We start from the raw sequence: 26,646 nt of genomic DNA, 5'->3' as shown, positions 1-26,646 counted from the left end.
ACCCACTGATCCTCCCAACAGCAGTGTATTAACAGCCCACACGTTGAGTTTTCCATCCCCTTTACTTCTTGCCCAGTCAATACATACTGTCAGAAGGTGAGTAGCCCTCAATGTCCGCCATTCATAATGACTCCTGTTCAATGACTAAGAGAAGAGGATTGAACAAAAGGAAACAGTTACTGTTTGGGATAACAGTGAACGTTAAGTGTATGCTTGTTGTTGCAAGGCACTGTTTTATATTTATTGTATTACCTATAACAGCCCGAAAGGTTGGCCCTATTACCACCTTCAACAATACAGGTCAGACACACGAAGCTTTAAAAAGAGCAGTGCCTTGCTCATCATGATAGCTAGAAAGTGGCAGAGGTGGGACTTCAGTCTAGGGCAGCTGTGATCCCAGCTACAGGACTATGCTGTCTCCTGTCCAATGATGAAAAAACAAAGGAAACGGTTCTGTGCTGTGCAGGTCACTGTGCAGGTTATGTTATAGCGAGGGCACTCTCTTTCCAAATATCAATGTTGGCTTTTACTATCTCTGAGATTTAGGTATAGTTTTGCAATGTGTGTATATACATTTTGTGTGTGTGTGTGTGTGTGTGAGAGAGAGAGAGAGAGAGAGACAGACAGACAGACAGACAGACAGACAGACGGGGGCGGGGAGAGGAGAAAGAGCAATAGTCATGCAATGATCTTCCCTCCAAAGTTATGAACAGCTCCAGCTGATTCGTTTCAACCCAGGCCTAATCTGTCACTTGCGGATGATGGTATAGCCTAAATAGTACAGGTAAAGAATTAAGAGAAGTTACCCATTTTACAACACACTCAGTAGGATGTCTCGGGAAACACTTACGCTATTTGAGCAGAAGCAAAAAGAAAATAATGCAATGATTATGCAAATGACCACACACACACACACACACACACACACACACACACACATGCACATTCATATATATGTATGTATACATGAGCAGATAAGAATGAGCATTTAAATCCCAAGGCAAAGCGAAGAACCCAGTATGGAAGGAACTATAATTCAGATTAAGAAAACTTCACTGCCCATGTTACAAAATATGGAAAAACTTACCAAGATTTCAAGGACAAAGAAATAAAACAAGAGGTAACATGGGAGACAGATGAGTTAAGACCACACACACATTGAGAACCCAAGGGAACTAACATATTGGGAAGAACAGAATCTATTAAGTGGAAGTGGAGGCGCAGGGCTGACAGAAAGAGATGCCCTGAGACCAACATCACACATTCAGCAAAGTGGAGAAAGGTTTAACAGGAAAGCGGGCTTATAAGATAGGCACGATCCTGTGTGAGGACAGCTGGGATCTCTCAAGTACAGAATCATAAAAATGAAACTGAATAGGTTTCAAAAAAGAAAATCTTCTCTACAATAACAGAACTAATTATTTATATAAATATATATAACTGATATATAGTAACTGATAAAGGATGATTAAAACAGGTGTGTGACCTGGTTAAACGGGTGACTTTGGGACTCAAAAGGAAGAGTTGGGAGGATCAGCTTGAGAGGGCAGGCCGCACGTGACTACCTGTACGGGAGAGCCATGCTGAAGGGCTCTAGGCTCCTCTACAACTCTTGATGTCATTGTGAATGGCGCTATCTGGTACCAGCGTGGCACCAAGAACTCTACATGGATCATTCCGTTTGATTCCCATACAAATCATCCATCTTCATGTTCTCAGTTAGAGAACAAGGCAGGGTAAAAATGATCTGAGGCCCAAAAGGAGGATGGGCAGAAGCGAGACTCGAATTCAGTGGGTCTCATTCCCCGGCTGGCCACGATGCACACTCTTGTGTCCACAGCGAATGGAACGCCTGTGCTTCTGTCTTAGCAAGCTTCATTTCTTGTGAAGCTGACGTCATCTCTGGTGGGTTTTCCCCAGAAGGACCAGACCTGCTAAAGCCGCTCCTGCTTAAGAATGTGTTCATTGTCTTTATTCTCAAACAACGGACTGCCTGAGTACTTTCATTTTATTTTGTGGTGCTCTGAGGTCAATCCATGATTCTTTCTCTGGGGTTTTACAGAGCCGTCTCAGTAAGATTCCATGTGGGGCGTTTACCCAACCACCCCCACAGTTCCCCAGAGTTTTGAGTGCGAGCAGCAGGAAATATTAGATAGAAGGATTTATTGCGGAGAATCTTTCGGAGATAAACAGATAGAAAATAAAGGATAGCCTCGAGAGGGCCTGGAACCTATTCCAACGGGCCCTGACTGTCTCTGCCCCAGGGTTTTTATAGAGATGCCAAGGGGTGGAGCAAAAGACCTCCTCCCCCAGCACAGCCAAGTGCAGACCATCCCAGACACCTGCACTTAGGCCCGTGGTCTAATCATCCTCTATGCGGACCTGCTGGGTAAAGCCACGAGGAACCTGAGAACGGGCTCCCACAGGTCCCCCTTTCTTAATATATAAAAAAAATAACTATTAATGGCTTACAGCAATCTCCGTAGCTGTTACACCTGCCAGTATGGGAGTAGAGGATGATAAGGATGGCATTTCTCTTTTGAATTAGGTCCAAGGTGACTACAGCAGTCTTAGCTGCCTCAAGCCCTTTCTAAGCCAAAAACTCTTAAGGCGACTACAAACTTAAAGAATCCCTTAGCTTCATCATTACCATTAACAGGTTAACATAAATATTGCTATACATAGTCACAATTCTCTCAATCTTACAACTCAAAGCAAACTCTTAACAGAACCATTTGAATTAGCATATATGGTGCTAAATATAGTTAACAATTTTCTCCGTCTTACAACTTTAACTCAATCATTTGAATTTTCTTGCTAACAGAACACAGGAAAAACTTCAATGTATTCACATCAAACTTAAATATTCCTTAACTCCACAAAACCAGGGTGCATTAATATCAATAGGGTAAATATAATTTCTGCAAACATAATTCAACCTCATAACTCCTCCTTTTCTTTATAATTTTTTAAACAAAATCTCAAACCTAGTTAGAAAACCCAAACTTTTCCATTTAAACAGTTCCATTTATAACACAAAACCAGTTCTGTAAGTAATTTCATTTTTACATGAACAGTTCCACAAAACAATTCATGAATCACCAATTAATAAAGCATATATGCATACACAAAACTGTATCTTGATTCTAGGTAGAAATAAATTTCTTCATTTAAACAGTTCCATTTTTAACCCAATTCCAGAAAACAGTTCCTAGGTCATTACTATAAGTAAACTCAAAATTGTCCCATTGCAATGAAATCTCTACTGTTCATTTCATGTCTTAAGTCCCAAAATTCAAATGATAAATTCTGGTACTAGCCTTCCAAATATGAAGAAATCCATAACCAAAATCTTTTTGTAGTTTTATCTCATTTTAAGTTCAAAAAGTTCAAAAAGTTCAAAAAGGTAAATTTTGGTATCAGGCTTTCACTTTCAAATATGAAGAGACGTTTTTCAACCAAAACTTTTTGCAGTTAACAATTTTTGTTCAAACAAGCGTCTCTGAACTTATTCTCAAGCCAGAGACCTTTTTAGGTACAGTAGTATTCTAAAATGCACCGTTTTTTATGTTAGCACAGGTTTTTCTGTGTTGCGCTGATTTTCCACGGATCTCAGCTGCAGATGCCTTGTGCTGGTTCTGGCGTCCGCCATTCTTAGCTTCTTAGCGGCTTCTGGAACTTTTGAAAACCGCTCAGACTGCCTGCTTTGCAGTCTGCTAGGACACTAACTTTTGTATCTCAGGTTCTTTCACCATATACATTAAGAATAGACGCACACTTAACATACACTTTTTTACAAACTTGCATATAACCTTTTGCCTTGGAAAGCATTTAGACTCACATTCAACATTTACACTTTTTTTTACAAACTCATATAACGTATTAATATCTACTTATTTATACTCCTTAAGGAAACTATAGAACTACTTTAGCAAATATATTTCTTATTACTTCTTATATATTTCTTATCTTATTTCTTATTTAAACTTACATTTACAACTAACATCTTTACTTCTTACAAGCTTTTCTTGCAAGCTTATATTCTTAAAGGAACTCTATAGATCTATTTTACAAACTTATATAGGGCTACCATTAGCATATATTTAACTTAGCAAATACCTAAAGATTTCTTAACACAGATCTAACAAGAGAATTTTTATAAACTCACATATCTTATTTTCATCTTTTTCTATTTCTTACTCTTAATTATTATCACTATCTCTATTAGAAAGATTCTCTTAACTAGACAGGAAGTATGTACATCATTTCTAAAGTTTAGAGTTTATAGTCAGCTTTGTTATAAAGCACTGGGAATTTAGTGAGTGTTGTTGTCATAGAATTGTGATAGTTGTTGCTAGGGGACTGTAACCTTCCCAGGATGATGCCACACTCCAAAGTTGCCAGTTCTCTCAGCTGTTCCGGAGCGGCAGACGGTTTTTAACTAGAGGCTGTCCCTTCACCCAAATTCATAATAGCTCCCCTAAGTACTTCAATTCAGACAAACGTTTCTATTACAGCAGTACTTTTGGTTTGTTCTACCGAAAAACTTCACTTCACACTGAGGGTGAAATTACTGTATTTAGCTGCTGTAAAGCTCTTCGCCAAATACTGCACAGCTATTAGGTGATATAAAGTATTTTTCTAAAGAAGCTAGTAAAGCCAAAAGCAGCACAGCTCCGAACTCTGTTTCCTCACTGTTTGCATTAACCAGTGACAAAACCTCAGAAACACTAATCGAGCCACTTTCATTCTGGTTCCTCTATAGAAACGTCATTGGAGCTGACCTTCCTTAGTTTCACACTCCTTAGGAAACGCGCTGGTAACCACCGAGCTTCATTCTCTTGTGAAAAAACACAAACATGTCCTCAACCCCATATTAACACAGGATCGGGACCCTTCCATAATCCCGAGCAGGGATCTTTCCATTTCGCATTACCCTCAGCTAAAGGACCAGGAAGATTGGAGTGAGCTCTAATATGGCCCACAAAGCATGGCAACTTTCTTTTGTGAATAGCATCTTGAATTTATTGAAACATTTTGACTGGATTGTTGTTAGTTCCAGTATTTTTACCAAAACTGTTACTATTCAAAAGAGTTAAGAACATAGGTGTTCTTTCATGAAACATATCCTTCATTAGCTTACTCTGAGAAAAAGCATTTTCAGGATTTAGCATTTTCATTTTATTAGCTTTAACTACTGATGTTATTAGCAGCTGTGATATTTAGTATTGATTTCTTATAAGGAACTTTCAGGTGAAGCAACTCTTTTGTAAGACAGCTAGATTTCCTGAAGTTTGTTTCCCATCTATAAAGCAGTCATTTCATTTTGAATGCCTGTTTCTTATCCCCTTAATTAGATTTGCAAAAGAATCACTCATTGCAGGCTGTTTGTTCAAGAGGTAAATAATTTTCAATTTCACATAAGTTTCTTCATATCTAAGACAACGTTCAGTGTATAAACTGCTCTCTTGCTTTCTTAAGGATTTTAAAGTGGCTTGTTTGCTCTTAAAGGTAGCTTTTTGTCATCCAACTACCGTAAAAACTTTGCACAGCTATTAGGGTAAATAAGGCACTTTACCAACGGAGCCCCAAACCGCGAAGCACCTAGTTCCGTATCCTTTCAATTTTTCATTGGAACTGACACTTAAGCTCTTAGATGATTTTCCTCCTTATTCTTTTAAAAGCTGTATTTTAAGTTTACCATGAACATATTTTATAGCTGACAAAAGTTTTTCAGGGCAATGTCGCCATCTTTAGCAGAAAAACTACCTTTCCCAGAATGCATTTCCCTTATATCAGTCCATAATATTATCAGTCCCTTATATCAGTTCTTTATATCATTTCCCTTATATCAGTCATTTCCCATAGTTCTTTTTGGGTCTGAGAGTCAACTGGTTCTCTTTTACCAGACTTGCTTACAAATTCTTGCCCGGGAGGTTTGAACAAAGTTTTTTGCTTTTGCAACGAGAGATTTGGACAAGCATTTTACATTTTCAGCTTTGGCACATTGGGAGATTTCTATTCTCTCCTCAGCTGGCTTCAACAGGTGTCTCTCCTTCATTTGACACGGCCCCCAAATCAGAACTGCACCTGCCTCGTTAGCGTGCATTGAGGTGGGCAATTTCTGATGGCAACTCTCCTCGGGGCTTGTGTTTTTGTCTTAGCCAGTCAGTGAAAAACAAGATCATGTACAACAGCTTTTCCATAGCTCCTTCAGAAGAGATTTTCTCCCACTGATCTCATTTTTCTTGTTCCTTCCCCCCCAGATGCAGAGCTTCAGGTATCTGTCTGCGGCCTTTGGAGGTAGGGGCTTTTTTTTCTCCCTCCGAATCCGCCTCAAATTCTAGCAGCTTTTCACAGGTCATGTATTTTCTGGGGAGGAATATGTCCCTTCTCTTTCTTCAGAGTCTTTCTCCCTGACAGTATCCAGTTTGGTCTCAGTTTATCCCCTCTACCCCAGAAACAGTTTCCGACACTACAGTGGTGGCTTTCCCTGTTACTGAAGGTAGGAGCTTTTTGTCCGTTTCTGTTTTTGGGGTCTGTGTGGTTTGCATACAGACTGAAAATCTAACAGGGGAGGTTTTTGCCATTTCTAAACTCCCATTAGGACAGGTGTTTTGCCTCATCAGGCCTTCACCTGGCCCAGTCCCCCAGTGGGTTGCATTTGCTTGTCTGGGTGCTCAAGGACAGAGCTTATGCCAGAGGCAATCACCCCTCATGGCTACACTCCCTCATTTCACCAGGAGTTAGTTGAAACAAAGCTTTTCTCAAAGAGATGCTTTCTCTGACAGAAAAGAAAGCTTTACTAGTTCTGTTCTGCACTGGCTTGGGCTCTTTCCCCAGACAGCATTCTGACTCAGCAACACAACTGCTTCAGACACAGATCAGCTTTACTGTTTTCCCAGAAAGGTCCTTACTTTGATAGAAAAGCTTTTTTCTCAGATGTCTCTTTGCAGCTGTGGACCTATCAACCCGGGACTTGTAGGAAAGCAGGCAACTGTGCTGTTCCCACTGGCTTTAGTTTTGTTTGTTCATTGGCAATCTTCCCCTGGGTCCTGTACCTTCCTGCCTCAGCTCTGTGCTCCAGGAAGTTTACCACTGCAGGAACCCTAGTATCCCCGAAATGCACCCCAACTCAGAGACGCTGGCCAGTCGCCTCTGGGTTTTTGGTCAGAAGCGAGGATACAATGCTAACAGTTTGCATTGCTTCAGGGGATCTTTGCATTAGTATGATTAGGAGCACCTTTTCATTCTGAAACGCTCAAACAAAACCCTTGGTGCCTCAGTTCGGCTGTAACTGAAAAACTTGGCATTTTTGCTTTTCCCAGTAAAGTTTCCTGCCCTTTTGGGCTCTCTGTAGCTCTTTACCCACACTCTCCCAAGCGTTTCCCTCAGGGTACTCTGACCCACTGTCTTTTACTAGCATGAAGAGACAGAGCTTAGAAGAGGTTTTTAGGAACTTGTCCCTGCCTCCTGCATTGCAGGGAGGATTTTTAAAGTTTGAAAAACTTGGAGAAGTTTTGCTTTCTTTTTTTTTTTTTTTTTTTTTTTTTTTTTTTTTTTTTTTTGGTTTTTCGAGACAGGGTTTCTCTGTGTAGCTTTGCGCCTTTCCTGGAACTCACTTGGTAGCCCAGGCTGGCCTCGAACTCACAGAGATCCGCCTGGCTCTGCCTCCCGAGTGCTGGGATTAAAGGCGTGCGCCACCACCGCCCGGCCGAAGTTTTGCTTTCTTAAGTTTGTTGTTTTCCCTTAGAGCTAATCACAGGTGGTCCCCATACTAATATCTTCAGGTGATTCTAATTTTTGTCCTGAGAAAGTTAAAGGCTTTAGTTTTTAAGTTTAAGAGCTTTTGAGAAAGATGAAGGCTTTTTAGAGATTTTTCCCCCCAAATTTTCCAAGAAAAGCTTTATAGTTTAAGAAAGATTTTTTTTCTTCCCAAAAGAGAAAGACCAACTTTTCCCAAAACTTCCCAACTTTAAACTTTGGCTTTTTACACCCCCATTTTTGCCTCGGAGAAATCACTTTCTCCTGCCGCTTGGACTTAGCATTTCAGCTGTCCCCAGGTCAAAAGCTTCCATAGGAAACTTTTTCTTCCCCATCAGCTCAAAGAGCTTTTTTACTACCCGTAAAGCCCAAAGAAAGATTTTTTTCCCCCAGTTTGCATTCATAGCCCCCAAAGTTAGAAAATTGAAGAGTTTTTCTGTCTAGTTGCTTTATTTTTCCTACACAATCTTACCCTTCTAAGTTTTTCCTACACTATTTTACTACCCTATGCCTTATACTTATTTTTCACAGAAATTGAGAAAGGGATAGAAGATAGAAAATTTTGACAGAATTTCGCTGCAGCATCGGACGTCCTTCCAGTCCACTTTCCTTTTCTCTCGAGGATAAAACCCCTGCCTCTCAATATATATAAAAAATATATATTTTCCATAACACCAGCATGCCTTATCCACTGGCAGGGCTGAACTCAGCACTTTCGCCAAAAACTCTGTAATAAAACTATTATTTTCCTTTATCTTTAGTCCCTATTACTTTGTCTTTAGTCCCTGTTCATTTGTCTTTAGTCCCCCCTTTTTTAGTCCCCCCTTTTTTTTCTTTAGTCCCCTTTTTTTCTTTTTTTAGTCCCTGTTCATGGCGCCATTCTGTGGGGCGTTTACCCAACCACCCCCACAGTTCCCCAGAGTTTTCTTGAGTGCGAGCAGCAGGAAATATTAGATAGAAGGATTTATTGGGGAGAATATCGCGGAGATAAACAGATAGAAAATAAAGGATAGCCTCGAGAGGGCCTGGAACCTTTTCCAACGGGCCCCGACTGTCTCTGCCCCAGGGTTTTTATAGAGACGCCAAGGGGTGGAGCAAAAGACCTCCTCCCCCAGCACAGCCAAGTGCAGACCATCCCAGACACTTTCACTCAGGCCCGTGGTCTAATCATCCTCTATGCGGACCTGCTGGGTAAAGCCACAAGGAACCTGAGAACAGGCTCCCACAGTCCCAGCATCCGTAATAACTTTAAAAAAAAAAAAATCATAGCCGGGCGGTGGTGGTGCATGCCTTTAATCCCAGCACTTGGGAGGCAGGACCAGGCAGATCTCTGTGAGTTTGAGGCCAGCCTGGTCTACAGAGCAAGATCCAGGACAGGCACCAAAACTACACAGAGAAACCCTGTCTCGGGAAAAAAAAATTCTAGATTTTAAGAATTTGTATAAAATTTTGTCTTAATCTTAGGAAGCAATGATTAATGATTAAAAAAATTTAAAGAGCTTTTTGGAGAGGTGGACGAACCTTCTTGACATACTGGTGTCGCTGATTGCCATGGGAAGGCAGCCAGGGGAAGAGAGAGATTCACCAGTGTGTGGCTCTTGCAACGTACACCACATGAATACATGTTTGCACTGTGTTTTCCTTTATAAAATTAACCGAAATTCAATAAAAATTTAACTGACTTCCCAATCTTTATCACAGTTTTGTTATAGTTCAGTAACAAAGAGGGCATGCCTTGGTCTTGGGTTTGATTCCCCCCATACACACACTGCTACCACTATGTTAAAATTTGAAAATCCAAGGATGATACAATTTAATATTTTAGTATAAAATTAACACAAAATAAGGTCCCATTTGGGCACAATCATCCCTGTCAGCCAGAAATCTGAAGTGAAAAGTGATGCTGAATATGATTGTTTCAAAGTGAAATTTGGGACATGTTTAAGTTAATTTTTCACTTTTTTTTTTTTTTTAAAGATTTATTATGTATACCGTGTTCTGTCTGCATGTATCCCTACACGCCAGAAGAGGGCACCAGATCTCATGACAGATGATGTGGGTGCTGGGAGTTGAACTTAGGACCTCTGGAAGAGCAGTCAGTGCTCTTAACCCCTGAGCCATCTCTCCAGCCCCTTGTTTCTTTTTTTAAGGTTTATTTATTTATTATGTACACAGAAGAGGTTGCCAGATCTCATTACAGATGGTTGTGAGCCACCATGTGGGTGCTGGGAATTGAACTCAGGACCTCTTGAAGAGCAGTCGGTGCTCTTAACCTCTGAGCCATCTCTCCAGCCCCTCACTATTGTTTCTTATCATGGTTAATTTTAATTGTCACCTGGACACAATCTAAAATCACCTGGGAAGGGAATCTCAACCAGAACTCTCTCTATTGGGCTGGCCTTCGGGCACGCCTATGTGGGATTTTCCTACCTGGGTTAGTTAGGTGGGATGACCCATCCTGAATGTGGGCGGCGCTGTTTCACAGGCAGGGCCTTGGACTGAATGAAGAGAGAACCAGCTGACCACTATATAAGTCAGCCATTCTCTCTGTTCCTGATTATAAACGTGCTATAACCAACTCTCTCAGAGTCTCGCGCTGAGGACTGTAAGCTGGAACCATGAGCTAAAATAAATACTTTCTCCCTTAAGTTGCCTTTGTTGGGGTTTTTTTTTTTTTTTTTTTTTTTTGGTTTTTCGAGACAGGGTTTCTCTGTGTAGCTTTGCGCCTTTCCTGGAACTCACTTGGTAGCCCAGGCTGGCCTCGAACTCACAGAGATCCGCCTGGCTCTGCCTCCCGAGTGCTGGGATTAAAGGCGTGCGCCACCACCGCCCGGCCTTGTTGGGGTATTTTATCACAGCAAAATACTTTAAAAATACTTTAAATACTTCAGTATCTTTAAAATAAACATGTATTTTAAAGCCACTGTACTAAATAAATTTTATAACTTACTGGTTGACAAGGAAGCAAAGGGGCTCGCCGGCCCTTCACAAAGGCCTGGCCTCTGAGTGCCCAAGCCATGGAGGTCCAGCTAAAGCTCTGCCTGTGTGATCGTATGCCCAGCTCCTGCCTTGATAAATACGCCAGTAAGAGGTATCACGTCCCATGGTGTGGACCTTGCTGGCTCTTAAAGTGGGAGGCTGATGCAGAACTGAGTTACCCTCCAGTCAAACTGGTTATCTGTCTTTCCCAAGAGGTTTTGGTTCTTGCTACTCTAGTCACCCAGAATGCCTTTCTCCTCTCTGAACCCTAGATTGCGTGTTTCCTCTAAGATATTATGCCTTTTGTATATATTGTTTCCAACCTGGCTAGCTGATTTCCTTCTCTGAATCCCCAGAGCACTGTTTACAACCGTCTCTCGGCCATCCACTCATGTGACACATTCACTGAAAATAAACTGTATGCGTTAGGATACAAATGTCTGTATGCATTTCTCATCCTTCCTTAGGCTAATTCCCGGGGGCAGGAAGCATGCTGCACTCATGTGGTAGGTCTACGGGATCTAGCAGAACGCCATTCAAAGAAAAGGACTTCAAGAAAGGCTCACGGGGTAACTGAATGATGGAATGCTAGTAGACGTTTGGTGAACTGAACTGATCACCTTGTCTTTATTTTTGCATGCTTGGGTCTGGGGAACTAGCCCGATGACTAAAGCACTTACTGTACAAGCATGAAGACGTGGTCTGATCTCCAGCACCCATGAAAAACCATTGCTACAACCACAGGGCTAGATAGAAACAGGTCTAGCCTAATCAGTAAGTCCCAGGTCCTGAGAGAAGCTCTGTCTCAATAAAAAAGGTGGAGGGCCAGAGAGATGGAGCAGTGAGTAAAGGCACCTGCCGCTTCATAACCTGAGTTCAAGTCCCAGGACCCGTGTGACGGTAGGAGAGCTAGCTCTGACTCCTGCAAGCTGTATTCTAATCTACACAGACACGCACACACAGAGACACACAAACAGAGACCCAGTCACACACAGACAGACACACAGACACACAGACAGACACACACAGAGACACAGACACACACACACACACACACACACACACACACACACACACACACACACACTTACTTTTGGAAGCCTGTAAATTTTTAGTTTTAAAAGACAAATGAGTTTCCTTGAAGAATAAATATTCTCCCTCTCTCTAAAGACAAAGGCACAGATTAAATTCCTTGTGGCAGCATTAGGTCCGATTGGCTAAGTGATTTAAGTACTGAAGTGGTACCCGTCTTGAAAATTAACACAGGAAAGAGGTTTTCCTTAGTTTTCCAACCCCAGATGTCCGATATGGCTCAGAGGCAGCTTTCCAAAATAAACCCACACTCCGAGGGGTTTCCAGCTCTTAAACTGTACTGCTCAAAAACAACAAGCTATTTCAGCACACATAAGGGCACACAGTGATATTGGGAGTGAAATGTAAAGCAAGGGCATCACAAATATAAAATAATGCCTAGAATTAAAAGGATGCTAATATGGATTCCATATGGAAAGGCCATACCCTTGTTTATTTAATTAAAGTTGTCTTGCCCAAATGGTTATTGAAGACAACCATGTCGCCAGAGTGCCGGGAGGAATATGCTGCCACCTACTGACAACTGAAAGAAAGTGCAGCTCAGGACGTGGCATTTTTGAAAACCTTAGAGCCTGTAGAATGAACACTTAAACGATCTTACCTGAAACATAGACATTTTGCACCTGAATGATTCTTCCTCAGGAGTAGCATCATCTTACATGTTGATGTATTTGAAAAAGATCCTGCCGGTCATAGTGACCCACACTTGTGATCTCAACACTAGAGAGGCTGAGGCACAGGAATTTAACTGTGGACTTCAGCAGAAAACAGAAGGAACTTCTGATCAATCCATTAAGAAGAACCAGACAAGGGGTAGGAATATTCCCCAAGCTGAGGAAGCCAGAGCTCCGGTCAGCACTACTGTCTGTGGATGAGGGATATGGTTTGCATGCTCCTCCTCCCAGGCATGGGGACCTGTTCTCAAGCTCTGTCTGCCCACTGTCACTCTTCACACGTCTAGTGAAGGGATGAGCCTTTGCTGAGAACCTGGATGCAGTCCTGGGCGAGCAAAGTTCCACCATCACCACTCGGGATGCCAGAAGCCGAGGAGGGAGAGCAGGGGCTTGGCCTTTAGTGCCCTCCAGCGTCTCTCTCCTCGGAGCTGGCTCCAACCCACAGCAGGTGTAACAAACATCACCTGACCAAAGACGTAGAAATTCCGCTTGTGTCTTTTCCGTTTTCTCAGCTTGAACTCCAAGGAGCACACGGGACTCCTAGCATCTCAAGATTCGGTGTGTGTGACTGTGTGGTTCACGTTTTGCTGATTTGTTTGGACTATTGAAGTGAAGGACTAGCTTATTCCTGAATCTGTAGGCTAGCCTCTGGGTGTTCCAGCTTCATTGATGGTATTTATCAATTACAGTTCTACTCTATTGTAAGTTGAAGGGTAAACTTGGCTCAGTGCTGAAGGCTAGCTTTTTGTCCAGGGGAACATTGGAGAAGAGCCTGTACTGAGTTAGGATTAAGAAGGGCTTTAAGCCGGGCGGTGGTGGCGCACGCCTTTAATCCCAGCACTCGGGAGGCAGAGCCAGGCGGATCTCTGTGAGTTCGAGGCCAGCCTGGGCTACCAAGTGAGTTCCAGGAAAAGGCGCAAAGCTACACAGAGAAACCCTGTCTCGAAAAACCAAAAAACAAAACAAAACAAAACAAAAAAAAAAAAAAAAGAAGGGCTTTAAAAGCAATTGGCTTAGATTTCTTTTAAGGACATTATTTAGTTTGGAAAGACACTTTCCCCTTTTTTTATCCATAAAAATGGTATTCACATAGCCAAGAAATGAGAGTGTACATGATATTCATCCTCACTAATCACCTATTTACATTGTTAGAGATCCAAAGAAAACACAGCCTGGACAGTCTATGTTGTGTCTACTCTACTCAGGGTTTTCAGCACAAGGTTGGGATTGGTTAAAGGCCTGTGTCCAGAAGCAGGGGCTGACAGCTGCAGCCACAGCTGTTTTTCTGGTGACTTTGTATCCAGCCATCCAATTTAATGCACTTCACAGTGTGCATGCAAGAAAGCTCCTGCCTCAGAAAGCAAGAAATACAACACGGGAAGATCTGGTATACTGGTGTGCTGGTGTACTGGCTGGTACTCTGGGCCCCAAAGATTCCTAAGACTAAGAGGATCATCAGGTTGGAGGGACTGTGGCCAAATTTATTTGAGTGAGGGGATTTGAATGGGTTTTCAGAGATAAATAGCTTTATTCTGGGAGTGGAAAGGTGTAAGCATGGGTAGTAGGAGTGGGGCATGAGGGGCCAGGGAGTTAACCAAAATTAAGGATATATGAAAAAACCTTATGGAAACTCCCTACCTTGTAAAGTAATTAAAAATATAATTTTAAAAAGAGTTTGAAGAGCTGGAGAGATGGCTCAATAGTTAAGAATGATTACTGCTTTTATTGAGGACCAATGTTCCTAGCAACCACACAGGTTGGCTCACAACCACATCCGGAGGATCCGATGCCTTTGGCCTCTACTGGCATACATGTACACATGCATGCACATAAGTAAATAATAAAAGAAATCGTTTTTTAAAAGTTTCAACGGAGGTACCCTGCATGGATGGATAATAGTGATTCCCAGAAGCCATAGGTCATTAAATGAAAACCACAGTGCCAGGCATGGACCATCTCCTCTCTATGAATTCAGCCAGGAATGGTCTCAGAGCCCCCTCCCCAAACAAGACAAGCTATTTTGCCATTGCTTTGGGTTCCTCAAACTAAATGGTGAGACCCTGTCACTGAAGACACCATACACTTTGGTTGCAGGGCATAGAGACGCTGAACTGAGATGGAGGCCTCTCCCTGCTGGCTATATTTATAATGCTGGACAGTGCTACACAGGCCGCTGGAGGAGAAAAGCCATCGTTGGTTTTACTAACCAGTGGATCTTGTTTGCTATAGTACTGACCTGCAAGAGAAGACACACCCACTGTGCAGCAGGGGTGTGGCCGTTATGGGGGATAGCCAACCACTTTGTGTTTGGGAGTGAGGTCTATTCCACAGGAAGGAATTCATATCTGGCGTTGGAAATATTAAAAGTCCGTGGCTGGGGAGGTCATAGGCCATACGGCGGAACCAATACTAAATGAGCATGTTGTCCAACTGCCTTCTAAATGTTTATACACATAGATTAGTGTTGCTCTCAGCCTTGGTCAGAGAGGATTCTTTCCACAGTGGGCAATTAATGTAAAGACCCATAACTGGTCAAACTGCTGAGAATAAGTTACTGTTAAGTTCTCAGCCTAAACAGAACATCTAAGGCATCCCCATTTATGGTGATATTTTATTTGTACTGAAATGTGATTTTATTTATATGTTAATAAAGTTGCCTGGGGGTCAGAGCTCATAGCAAGCCATAGCAGAAGCCGGGCGGTGGTGGTGCACACCTTTAATCCCAATCACATGACAGGCAGATCTCTGTGTGTTCAAGGATACAGCCAGCATGGAGACACACGCCTTTAATCTCAATACCAACTACAAAGACCTAGAAGTCTGTCTAGATGGGCAGTGACGAGGAGGTCATATGGTTGGGTTTACAACCAATGATAAGGCAGAACAGAAAGTCAATAAAAAGACAGACACACAGGAAGTAGGTCTCTTTCGGAGGGGAAGGACGACAGTGAAGGGTAAGAAAGGTTTTTTAGTATCAGCTCTCAGCTACTGCTCTGACCTCTTGGGCTTTTAACCCTGCATTTGGCTCTGTGTTTCTTATTTAATAAGACTGTTACATCTACACCTATTCCAAGGCATTGGAAACATCAGAAGAGCGGGTGGAAAGACCGTAAGAGAAAATGACAGGGAGGAGTACTGTGATGACAATGGTGGGGGTGGGGTGGGGGTAGGGGCAGGGCGTGGGGGCGGAGTGTGGGGGTGGGGGATGGGGGGTGGGCTGCCTTTTGGACATGACATGGGCCATTGCACTCATGAACTCGGCATCTGTGGTGACCTGCACCAGACTAGACTCTTCAACATTCTAGTAGGGACGGGAGAGGGGCTCTCGAGGCACCCCCAGTGAGGAGCTGCTGGTGGGCAGAGGTTGCAGGAGAGGGAGAGGGTCATCATTCTTCACTTTGGGAGACTCAAATAGTGTGTTTTCTAGTCAGAATTTCCACTGCTATGACAAAACCGCATAAGCGGAGAAAGATTTGCTTTGGTTCAGTGTCAGAGGTCCCGGTCCGTATCTGCTGGCTCTGTTGACTGGGCTTGAGTAAGGCAGAGAGGTTCATGCCAGGGAGGGCTGGAAAAAACAAAGTGGGTCACTTCATAGTGGCCAGGAAGCAGGGTGGGGAGGGGTGGAGAGGAGAGAGGGGAGAGGTCTAAGGAAAAAAGGTAGACCAAGAAAAAATACACATGCCGCTGCCCCCAGTTATTTTTTTCTCTAGTTCGGCCCAACCTCTGAAATCCTTGGGCACCTGCCCAAATAGTGCCAACCATCTGGGAGACCAAGCTTCAACACAGAATCTGGGGCAGGGGGCATCTCCTACAGAGCCATAACGTGTGTGTGTGTGTGTGTGTGTGTGTGTGTGTGTGTGTGTGTGTGTATGTGTGTGAGAGAGAGATTGGAAGATCCTAAATGTTTGTGTGTGTGTGTGTGTGTGTGTGTGTGTGTGTGTGTGTGTGTGTGTGTGTGTGTATGTGTGTGAGAGAGAGATTGGAAGATCCTAAATGTTTGTGGACAGGGCACACTTAACTTGGCCATCATAAAACATGTACCAGAGAAGGAGAGTCTGGAGTTATTTTGTGCATGTGGAGAGATTCCCACATAGCCCTTGCTAGCACACATGCGTGCACACACACACACATTTTGCTTATGCAGAGACAAAGCTATTGACCTCACCACTGGAGGGAAAGACTCGAGAGACAGCAGAATCAGTTGGGCTGTTGGGAGAGTCTCCCTCCCCTCTACCCCACAACGTACTCTCAGCAAGTGGGTTTTCAATCTCTTTAATTTCACATGATTGACCCCCAAGACCCCCGCAAATCATATGATTTCTACTTGCAAGACAGCTCAATAGGTACCCCGAGGCTTACTGTGAATTGATCTACACTCAGGGCGACTGTCAGTTTCCAAGAAAGCCAGAATACTCCTTCTGTACCCTGCCAGCAGTGACCTATCATTTGAGGATCTTTGGAAGCCTGTATTTTGGTTTTTCTGCCCATTCATTAGCCTGACAAACACTGGTTATCACCTGAAGTATTTACATTCCAGGCCTACCATCTGTTTCCACTGAGCATCTCTTTGTCCTCTGGAAACCCTCTGGGTCCTCCTAATGGATTTTTCTAGGAAAAAAACACTAGAATGCATCCAGTACAGTGAGGTCCCAGGTTCTCACTGCAGACTTCAACAGCAGCATTGACAATAGTTTTGACACATATCCTGCACCATACCGTAAGCAATATAGCTATCATTGGGTACCCAGGATGTATCCCAGGCTACAGACTCTGATGTGAGAGATTCAGAAGTAGAAATAAAGACCACCTGTTGCTGTTTTGAGACAAGGTTTCACTCTGCAGCTCACGCTGGGTTAAAAGTCCCTATATAGACTAAGCAGGCCTCAAACTCACAGGAATACACCTGGCTCTGCCTCCAGAGTGCTGAGGTTAAAGGTGTGCTCTGTGACACCTGGGGGCCGTCGGTTTTGAACTTGACTATATGCAGCATCTAGGTTTATGGTCTGGGACATAAGAAGACATAAAAACCGATGATGACTATGGAGTAAGCAAACAGAGCTCTGAGAAATCAAACACAAGAGAAGCTACAGGAAATGACTCAAGTTGATCTACAGTCAAGGGCATCCTTGGGAGGTGGTGCAATCCAAAGAGGCTCTGGTCTTGTTCCTGCACTCTCATGGCCACGTCTCTCTCCACTTCTCAACACTAACCATTTGAACTTGCCTCTCTCAGACCTTCCAAGCCTTGATCAGATCCCTCAGGCTGCCATAGCTTCTAATTAACCTAAGAAATGAGAGCGCAGCACAGGCCGAAGTTATTGGGGTTGAACCAGTGGGTTATATTAAAGACTGTTAGACTGTTGCGATGAGACACCACAACCACAGCCACTTACGGATGAGTTTATTTGAGTTGATGGTACAAGAGGGATAAGATTCCCTCATGGCGGGGAAGCCCAGCAGCAAGTGGTAGGCATGGTGGTCAGAGCGGGAAGCTGAGAGCTCACGTCTTCAACCTCAAGTATTAAACAGAGGGAGCAAGCTAGAAGTAGGTGAAGCTTTTTACTCTCAAAATCAGCTCCCAGTGACATATGTCCTCCAGCAAGGCCACTCTACCTAAACCTGTGGTAGTTGGAATGTAATTGGCCCCCCAAAACTCACAGGGAGTGGCACTACTAGGAGATGTGGCCCTGTTCAAGGAAGTGTGGTCTTGTTGGAGAAGGCTGGATGACACAAGCCTTTAATCCAGACCTTGAAGCTGGAGGGCACACCTTTAATATGGGCCAGGCCTTCTGTTGGAAGTATGTCACTGTGGGGGCGGACTTTGAGATTTTTTCTCAAGCTTCACTCAGTGTGACAGTTAGTAGACTTGCTGTTGCCTTCAAGATGTAGGACACTCAGCTATTTCTCCAGCACCATGCTGCCTGCATGCTGCCACGCTCCCCATCATGGTGGACTGAACCTCTGAACTATAATTGAGCCACCACAATGAAATGTTCCTTTATAAGAGTTGCCATGGTCACGGTGTTCTTTCACTGCAATAGTAAACCCTAACTAGGACACCTCCCCCAACAGGTGACCAAGACCAGGCGGACCCTTCTCATTCAAGCCATCCCATGGGTGTACATGTGTAATCCCAGAACCTGGGATGCTCAAGCTCCATGATTGTGATGGCTGCATAGCAAGATGCTTCCTCAGAAACAGTGGGGTAAAGGAATACATACTCACCTTTCCAAAGGTGTGCTTCTAGGGGAGGCACTGGAGGAAACAGAGTCTCAGATGGAAGTGAGGACAGAAAGACCAGCCATGAAGAGATCAGCTAATTAGAAGCAGGCAATCACTGTAGAGTGAAAACTGAGGTTGGCTAAGGGGTGCCAGATAATAAAGCATATTGAAAGCACAGGTAATTGTCAAAGGGTTGTATGCCAAAATCTGCTTCGGACTTGGTTATTAGGAAAGCAGAATGGTTCAGAGGGGAGTATGGCTTAGAGTCAACAGTGACAGATCACTGCTGATCATGTCAAAGTCCTGGGTTTGATTCCCAGCATCGCTTAAACACACAAAAACTTCAGAGTGTTTTTTTTGTAATCTTTTAAAAAATAATGTATTTATTTTTATTTTATGTGCATTGGTGTTTTGCCATGGGGGTCGGGTCCCCTAAAGCTGGAGTTACAGACAGTTGTGAGCTGCCATGTTGGTGCTGGGAATTAAATCCAGGTCCTTTGGAAGAGCAACCAGTGCTCTTAACTGCTGAGCCATCTCTCTTGCCCCCAGAATAGTTTTTATTATCTGAAATAAGTCTACACATTATGACCCAATGACTGCATGGTCTTCATACATACAATGTATATTTTCCCTCTCTTCATGAGATGACTGTATGCATGTCCACACTTGTATAATTACTTAGCAGAGGCATGTCTTTCCTTCTTGGAGATTTTTGGTTTCGACCAGCCTCTCAGAAGAATGTTAGACTCAAATCCATCAAGTCCTGGGCACAAACCAGCAATCCCTCGAGGAGTATTTAGTGTTGACACGAAAGCATGCAACTCTCCTCACGGACCAAGAGATAGTTTCTTCTGGAGCCAGAGATGAGTGACCAAGGCCCAGAAACACAGATTCAGGCACTCCAAATACCACAATCCTACACAGTGACAGTTTAATGATGTTTCATGAAATAACAAACAAAACTAAAATTATAAATCAAAGCTTTTGTTTTTCAAATATATTAGTGAAAATATCAGGGTGGCAGGGTACAGCAAAGCATGGACATCTCTGCCAGCAGCCACAGATGCTGTCCAGTAATGTGCTTAGCCTGTAGTTTAGTGGAAGCAAGGGCTGTATACATGCATTCAAAAGGAATTTTATTCATATTTATGCCATCACGTGTGGAGATCTTCTCTACAGTAAGAGATTCCCCAATTCTCTGAACCCTAAGTTAAATTTGAACATGGTTCACCTGGTGTCTAACGGGGACTATTGGGGTTCTGGCCCTCAATAGTCCTCCCAGGGTCCAGGAAGAATCTACAACCAGCTGATAATTTAATCTTTGACGATATGAAACTAATCTACATATATGAAACTCCTTAGTCGATACACTTTATTATTCTGTGTCAGTTCTCTGTCTACACAGCTTCTATTCTCTCATTTTTAGCTCCTTTCTTGTCCGATTTCTCTCTGCATTTATCTGCTGTCCCCTCTAAGTTCTTTCTAATTCTTTCATCTTAGTTCTGCCCCTTCTAGGTTCTCATCCATCTAGTTCTTTCCCCTATCAGCTCCTCTCCCGTCTCCTTCTCTCTCATCTGGCTCTGCCTCATCTTGTTCTTCCCCATCTGGCTCTTCCTCATCTTCCATCTCGTCCCTCTAGTCCTCTCTTCTAGCCCTTCAATCTAGTTCTTCCCCATCTCAGTTTGTTCCTCTCAAGTTCTTACCCATCTAGTTCTTCCTTTCTCTTTTCGCTTCTCCATCTTTTCCTCTAAAAATAAAACTGCCTTTTACCCCTTTGGCCCTTATCTCTCCAAGCTCTCTGCTCCTGCTGTTTCTGACAAGTGTGCTCAGTGGCTAGGCAACTTGGCTAGGCAACTTCCATCACAGCTGGATGAACCTGTGAATTGGAACCCTTTAGTTCTGAATTAATTGTTAAGAGTGGATCTAAAACTAGAGATAAGACTTTGGAAAGGGAGAAAGTTAAACTTAATTAGCACATCCGCCAGGCCTTCTCAAACAGGTAGTCTGGATGCTTAAGTCTGTTCTTAGAGAATACAGAGGTATCTCAGATAAGATACTTATCGTCTGTCCAGGCATGGTCCTGACCGGATACTGCTAATGACGGTAATTACAGAAAGGCCTGGTCCTGGATATGTTACTGCACAGAAGGTTATCTAAATATTCCTTAGTAGAGGGGAAACTGTGCCCAATGAATGATGGAAAAGCTACAATAGCACATGAGAAATTCAAAGTAGGAAACAGCTAATAATCAAAAGTCAGTATCACCAAGGCTCCTTGAGCCTCCGCTTGACCTCTGGAAGGCCCTTGGCTTCCTCCAGGTATTAGCTTGTCATAATCAGCTGAAATCCTACTTCATATATTTTTGTGACTTGCAGCAAGTGTCATACAACTCTCTACTTCAGAAGGCAAGTGCCAGCTCACACCGCCCATGCTTCTTATCAGCCGGCCACAAAACTCAGTTCCAGTGACGCCCTCCTTAGATTTCATAACTCTGTAGTATTGCTCACAGAACTCTGTGGCCATTTACTTATTTTTACTGTGAGTATAAATGCAGATCAAAGAACAATATTACAATTATTCAGTTTTTAAAAACTAACTTTACTATGTTATTTTGGAATAAAATCGATGTTCAAGTGAACTGAGCCCAGGAAGCTGTTTTTTATTTTGTTTTGTTTTTAATAGACAAAAATGGGCTGAAAAAGCGGACGCACTGAGTGGATTTAGGATGTCAAAATTGCTTCCCTTCTAAAGTCATGACAAAGAACACTAGGAAAATCCTCACCAGACATCGTGGGCTACTTTAGACTCTAAAGTATCCATCTTTATATGTTTATATGTCATCAGATTTAGATGATCTCTTTGGCAAAGAGTACTTCATAGTAAGGTCTATTGACACTGGCTGGTTTGGGGAATTTGGCCGTGACCCTGCAAAGAACTCTGTCTCGGTTTTGATGATGCAGAATTTTAGCAAGGGCAAACCCACTGTGATGTTCAGCCTGGTCTATCAGTGCCCACCTAGGAGCTTAGTTTATAACCGTCTTATATAATTTTTATTTAACACCTATCTGAGTGTGGAGTTGTGTTGTTTATTACAAAGAACACAACCCCAAAACAGCCAGAGGAATAGATGAAGTTCAGTTACCAAAGGGAGGTGTGACATTCCCATACTGTCTGTGGACACACTGCCCACAGGCCCCTGAAGTGTTCATCAACTGTTACGGTTTAAACATGAAATATATGAAATGTCTTTCTCGAGCTCATATATTGGAGATGCTGCTGCCATCATGGAGTTGTGGAAAGTGACTGGATCAACAGATTAATTCTCTGATAGATTCACAATATGGCACTGAAAGGTGGGAGCCCAGCCCCCCACCCTCTTTATTTGTGTCTGTTTTTGGTCCATCACAAAGTGAACTGCTTATGTGTCCTTGTTAGTGGAAAAGAATTCAAGGCAGATTTGATTTGGTAATCAAAACACAATGTCACTGACTTTCAAGATGGAAGACAGACAAGGAACAGGAAGAGACCTTGCACCTTATACACTTTCTATGAGGGTGGAAAAGATATGAAACTGAATCTCCCCTGGAGCTTTCAAGAAATGAGCATGGCTGTGCAGGGATCTTGATTCTAACCAAGCATGTCCTGTGTCAGTTATCTGACAGAACCTTAAGATCACACATGAGTATTTGTAGGTGCTGTGGAATAATCCTGCTGTACACTGTGAATGTGTATCACTCTCATTGGTTAATAAAGAAGCTGAACTGGCCTGTAGCAAGGCAGGATAAAGTTAGGTGGGACAATCAAACTGAGGATACAGGGATGAAGAAGGGCGGAGTCGGAAGAGAGTCGCCAACCAGACACAGAACGAGTCAGACACATAAAATGGGATAGAGGTAAAAGCCATGCGCTTCAGGGCAGCACATAGATTTATAGAAATGGTTTAAGTTGTAAGAGCTAGTTAGTAACCAGCCAAGCATTTGTAGTCAATCTAAGCCTCCGTGACGTTCCTTGGAACTGGCGGGTGGGAAAGAAATGTTTGCCCACTTGTAGGTACTTTTCTATTGCTGTGGTAAAACACCATGACCAAGGCACCCTGTAGAAGAGTAAGTTTATTTGGGCATACCATTCCAGAGAGGTAAGAGTCCACCAGGGACAAGGCAGGGAACCATGGCAACAGGAGGCAGACATAGGGCAGGGAACCATGGCAACAGGAGGCAGACATGGCAACCCAACAGCGAGAGCTCACATCTCTCACCACAGGTGGGAAGTAGAAAGAGTGAAGTGGGAATGGAGTGTGGGGCTTTGAAACCTCAAAGGCTGCACCCAGTGACACACCTCCTCTAGCAAGGCCACTCTTCCTAAACCTACCCACGTAGTGCCACCACATGGGGACCACGAATTCAGATATCTGAGCCTACGCACGACGTTCTCATTCAAACCACCACAGGACTGACATAAGTCATCAAGTTTCTACAGCAATGTTAGGGAATCCACATGCCTTCTTTATCCCCAAATTGCCACTTTAAAGACGGCGTTGTGTCGTTGATTTTCCTTATTAATTTTTTTTCCTCTTAGGAGTTTTTAGCATGCCCATGTATCATAAATGTCCAAGCAGAATATTTTTATATTATCAAATGCCCAAGTGTAACACTGAAAATATCACCTTTAAATTCAAGGAGAGAAAGCCAGGCAGGTGGCACTTGCCTGTGATCCCAGCACTTATCAAGGCCACTATGGACTTACATCTTAAAAAAAAAAAAAATTAAGAAAGAGACCTGACGGTATTCTGAAGCACATTCACGGCTACACTTTCGTGTGTCTCCCTTCTCTGTAAAATTACCTGCATGTCTTACAATTTTATTTCTGTTTTAGATAGTCTCATGTAGCCCAGGTTGACCTTGAATTTGTTCTTGCTGAGGATGACCTTGAACCCCTGATCCTCCTGCCTCCACTGCCTGAGTGCCAGGATGACAAGGGTGTGCCGCTGGGACCTATGAGTATCTCTTTGTTCTTACTTAATTAAAAGCAGTAACTACAAGGGCAGCATTTGCTAGTAGATTTGAGAACATTTCGTTTCCCCTAGTGTTTTGAAGCATAATACATGAAATTGAAATATTTAGTAAGATGCTGTCTGCATTGATGTTTTTCTGAAACACCTCACTTCTGACTCATTATTACACGTGTGTGTGTGTGTGTGTGTGTGTGTGTGTGTGCGCGTGTGTGCGTGTGTGCATGCGCGCCGTGGTACACGTGGTACACAACTTGCAGGATTCAGTTGTCTCTTTTCTCCATGTGGGTCCTAGGGATCAAACTCAGGTCATCAGGCTTGGTGGAAAGTGCCCTTACTACCGAGCCGTCTCAGCAGCCCAGTCAGAATCTTTAAGCACCTCTTCTCTTTGGCCCTCTTTCTTAGATAGTTTGTGTTTCATGCACAAAAGACACCTTCCTTGTTATAACAGGAACTGTTCGTTTTCTTCATCTGTCTTTGCATTTTTAACCTTTATTTCCAGGTGTTTTTGGAAGCAAATAAAGATAACAGGTCAAAAAAAACAAGGACGGCTACACTTGGGCATTTGATAATATAAAAATATTCTAGAGAGAAGAAAAGGGTCCGGGTACAGAAGTGAATGGGAACAGAGCAGTAAGTCAGTAGTCACAGGGGATTTTCTGAGAGAGTCTAGGGAGCAGTTATTAGTCTCCATAGCTCTCTGGGTCTTAACTTTCCAAGGAAGAAAGTAGAAATCTCAGCGTTATCTCTAAGTGGAAATGCCCTTTAGAAAGACAGGAAGCAGGAGAGGCAGCTTTCACCTGGAGATGAAAATGTGCCACAGAGCTCAAACCCCCGGTTCTACGCCTGCATAGACTCAACACAACTCTTAGAGTCTAAGAATTCCCAGGTGTAGAAATGGGACGTGGCAAGGGCTTCCCTGCTTACTCAACCCACAAAACCACTTTACACAGACTCACAGCACATGGCGCAATGCATTCATTGATTACCGAAGGACGTGTAAATCCAGTCAACACTGAACACACACACACACACACACACACACACACACACACACACACACACATACACACACACGCAGGGGTTGGGGGGGCTCCTACTAGATGGCTCAACAGGAGAAGGTGCTTGCTGTAAGCCTGGTGCCTCAGTTTGATCCTCCGGCCCCATGGAAATGTAGACGAAGAGAACAAAGTTGCCTTTCAACCTCCACACATGTCGTGGACCGTGCCTCCCTCCACACACATCATGCACATACATACATCACATACAACAGTAATAACAAGTATTGACAATGAAACAACTAAGAAAATGGACCAGTTTGGGTTGAGTACCAAAGACTAAAGAAAACAGGCCAGCTCCCAGTTGAGCCGAGATGAAAGACTCGAGGGAAAACCACGGGCTTAGTTCTGTTGACTACATGGAAGCTGCTGTGTCTGGACTCAGCTCCTCCATTTGCCCCAACAAACCAAGAAGTGTATCCCACCTGAGGATTCAGATTAGAAAGAGCAAAACTAAATTCCCCTACAGGCCAGTTTTACTTTTGCTGTACTGAAGTTTCTCTCTGCTTCAATCCGGGCCCCAAAGAAACAACTTGGTGACAGTCCCTTATTCTCAGGCCGTTCTCCGTCCCTGCAAGGAAAATGACTTAGAAAGCTCAGCCCACTTTCTGTTTCTTTTTTATTTTTGGTTTTTCAAGACAGGGTTTCTCTGTGTAGCCCTGGCTGTCCTGGAACTCGCTCTATAGACCAGGCTGGCCTCGAACTCAGAGAGATTCATCTGCCTGTCTCTGCCTCCCGAGTGCTGGGATTTAAAGGCATGCGCCGCCGCCGCCACCACCACCACCGCCGCCGCCGCCCGACCCACTTTCTGTTTCTTGTCTCTGCTTTTTCACTACCTTTTCTGAATATAAAGCCAAACTATCTGGCCTGTCTTCTCGGAGCATTTATCCCATTTTATGGAACAAAGTGTTGTCCAGTTCTAATATTGAAAATAAACCTTACCGGGCAGTAGTGGTGCATGCCTTTAATCCCAGCACTTGAGAGGCAGAGCCAGGAGGATCTCTGTGAGTTCGAGGCCAGCCTGGTCTACCAAGTGAGCTCCAAGAAAGGCGCAAAGCTACACAGAGAAACCCTGTCTCGAAAAACCAAAGAAAAGAAAAGAAAAAAAAGAAAGAAAATAAACCTAAAACAACAACGAACAAAAACCTTTAAACTAACTGGACATGGTGGCATATGACTGTACCCTCAGCATTTAAGAGGCTGAAGCAGGAGGATCACTGTGTATTTGAGATCAGATTGGCCAACCTAGTGAGTTCAAGGGTAGCTTGAAAATCCAAAAAGCAAAACCCTTAAAATGTTCTAGAATTCTGTAATTTACTCAAATGGTACAAAAATGCGGCAGGATGGAAAAATTCCAAACTTTACAAAATGTAAATAGACCCTCTAGACGGAAAATAAAATATTATATATAAACAGAGGTTGTGATAAAACATGAACAATGAACCAATTGCATTCATATTGACCTCGCCACCAAAATGTAGGCAAAGAGACAGCAAATGAAGGATACAGGGCCAAGACAAAAGGAAAGGGGTCAAGAAATGTGAACAAGTTTCTGCAAGCTGGAACTTGGCTCCACACTTGACATCGTGCATCGTAGAAAGTGAAAATCCAAGCCTTTGATTGACAGTGAATGTTGAGAGAGAGAAGCTGTAGCTATTGTGTGACTATGAAATGTCCCCAGAGGCTCGTGTGTTGAAGGTTGGCCTCTGCCTACTAGAGCATTTGGGAATGGTGGGAAGCGGGCCTGGTTGGGGGCGGGCCTGGGAGTAAAGCAAATCCCAGAAACACGTTTCTAACACACAGTAGCCAAGGGGCGTCCCCTATCCTCCAGAGAGAAGAGACAGTGAAAG

This window comes from Peromyscus californicus, unplaced genomic scaffold, assembly GCF_007827085.1.
Source record: "Peromyscus californicus insignis strain IS unplaced genomic scaffold, ASM782708v3 Scaffold_20__1_contigs__length_68692818, whole genome shotgun sequence".
NCBI classification, from domain to species: Eukaryota; Metazoa; Chordata; class Mammalia; order Rodentia; family Cricetidae; genus Peromyscus; species Peromyscus californicus.
The sequence above is the reverse complement of the archived record's forward strand: the minus strand, read 5'-3'. Positions refer to the sequence as shown.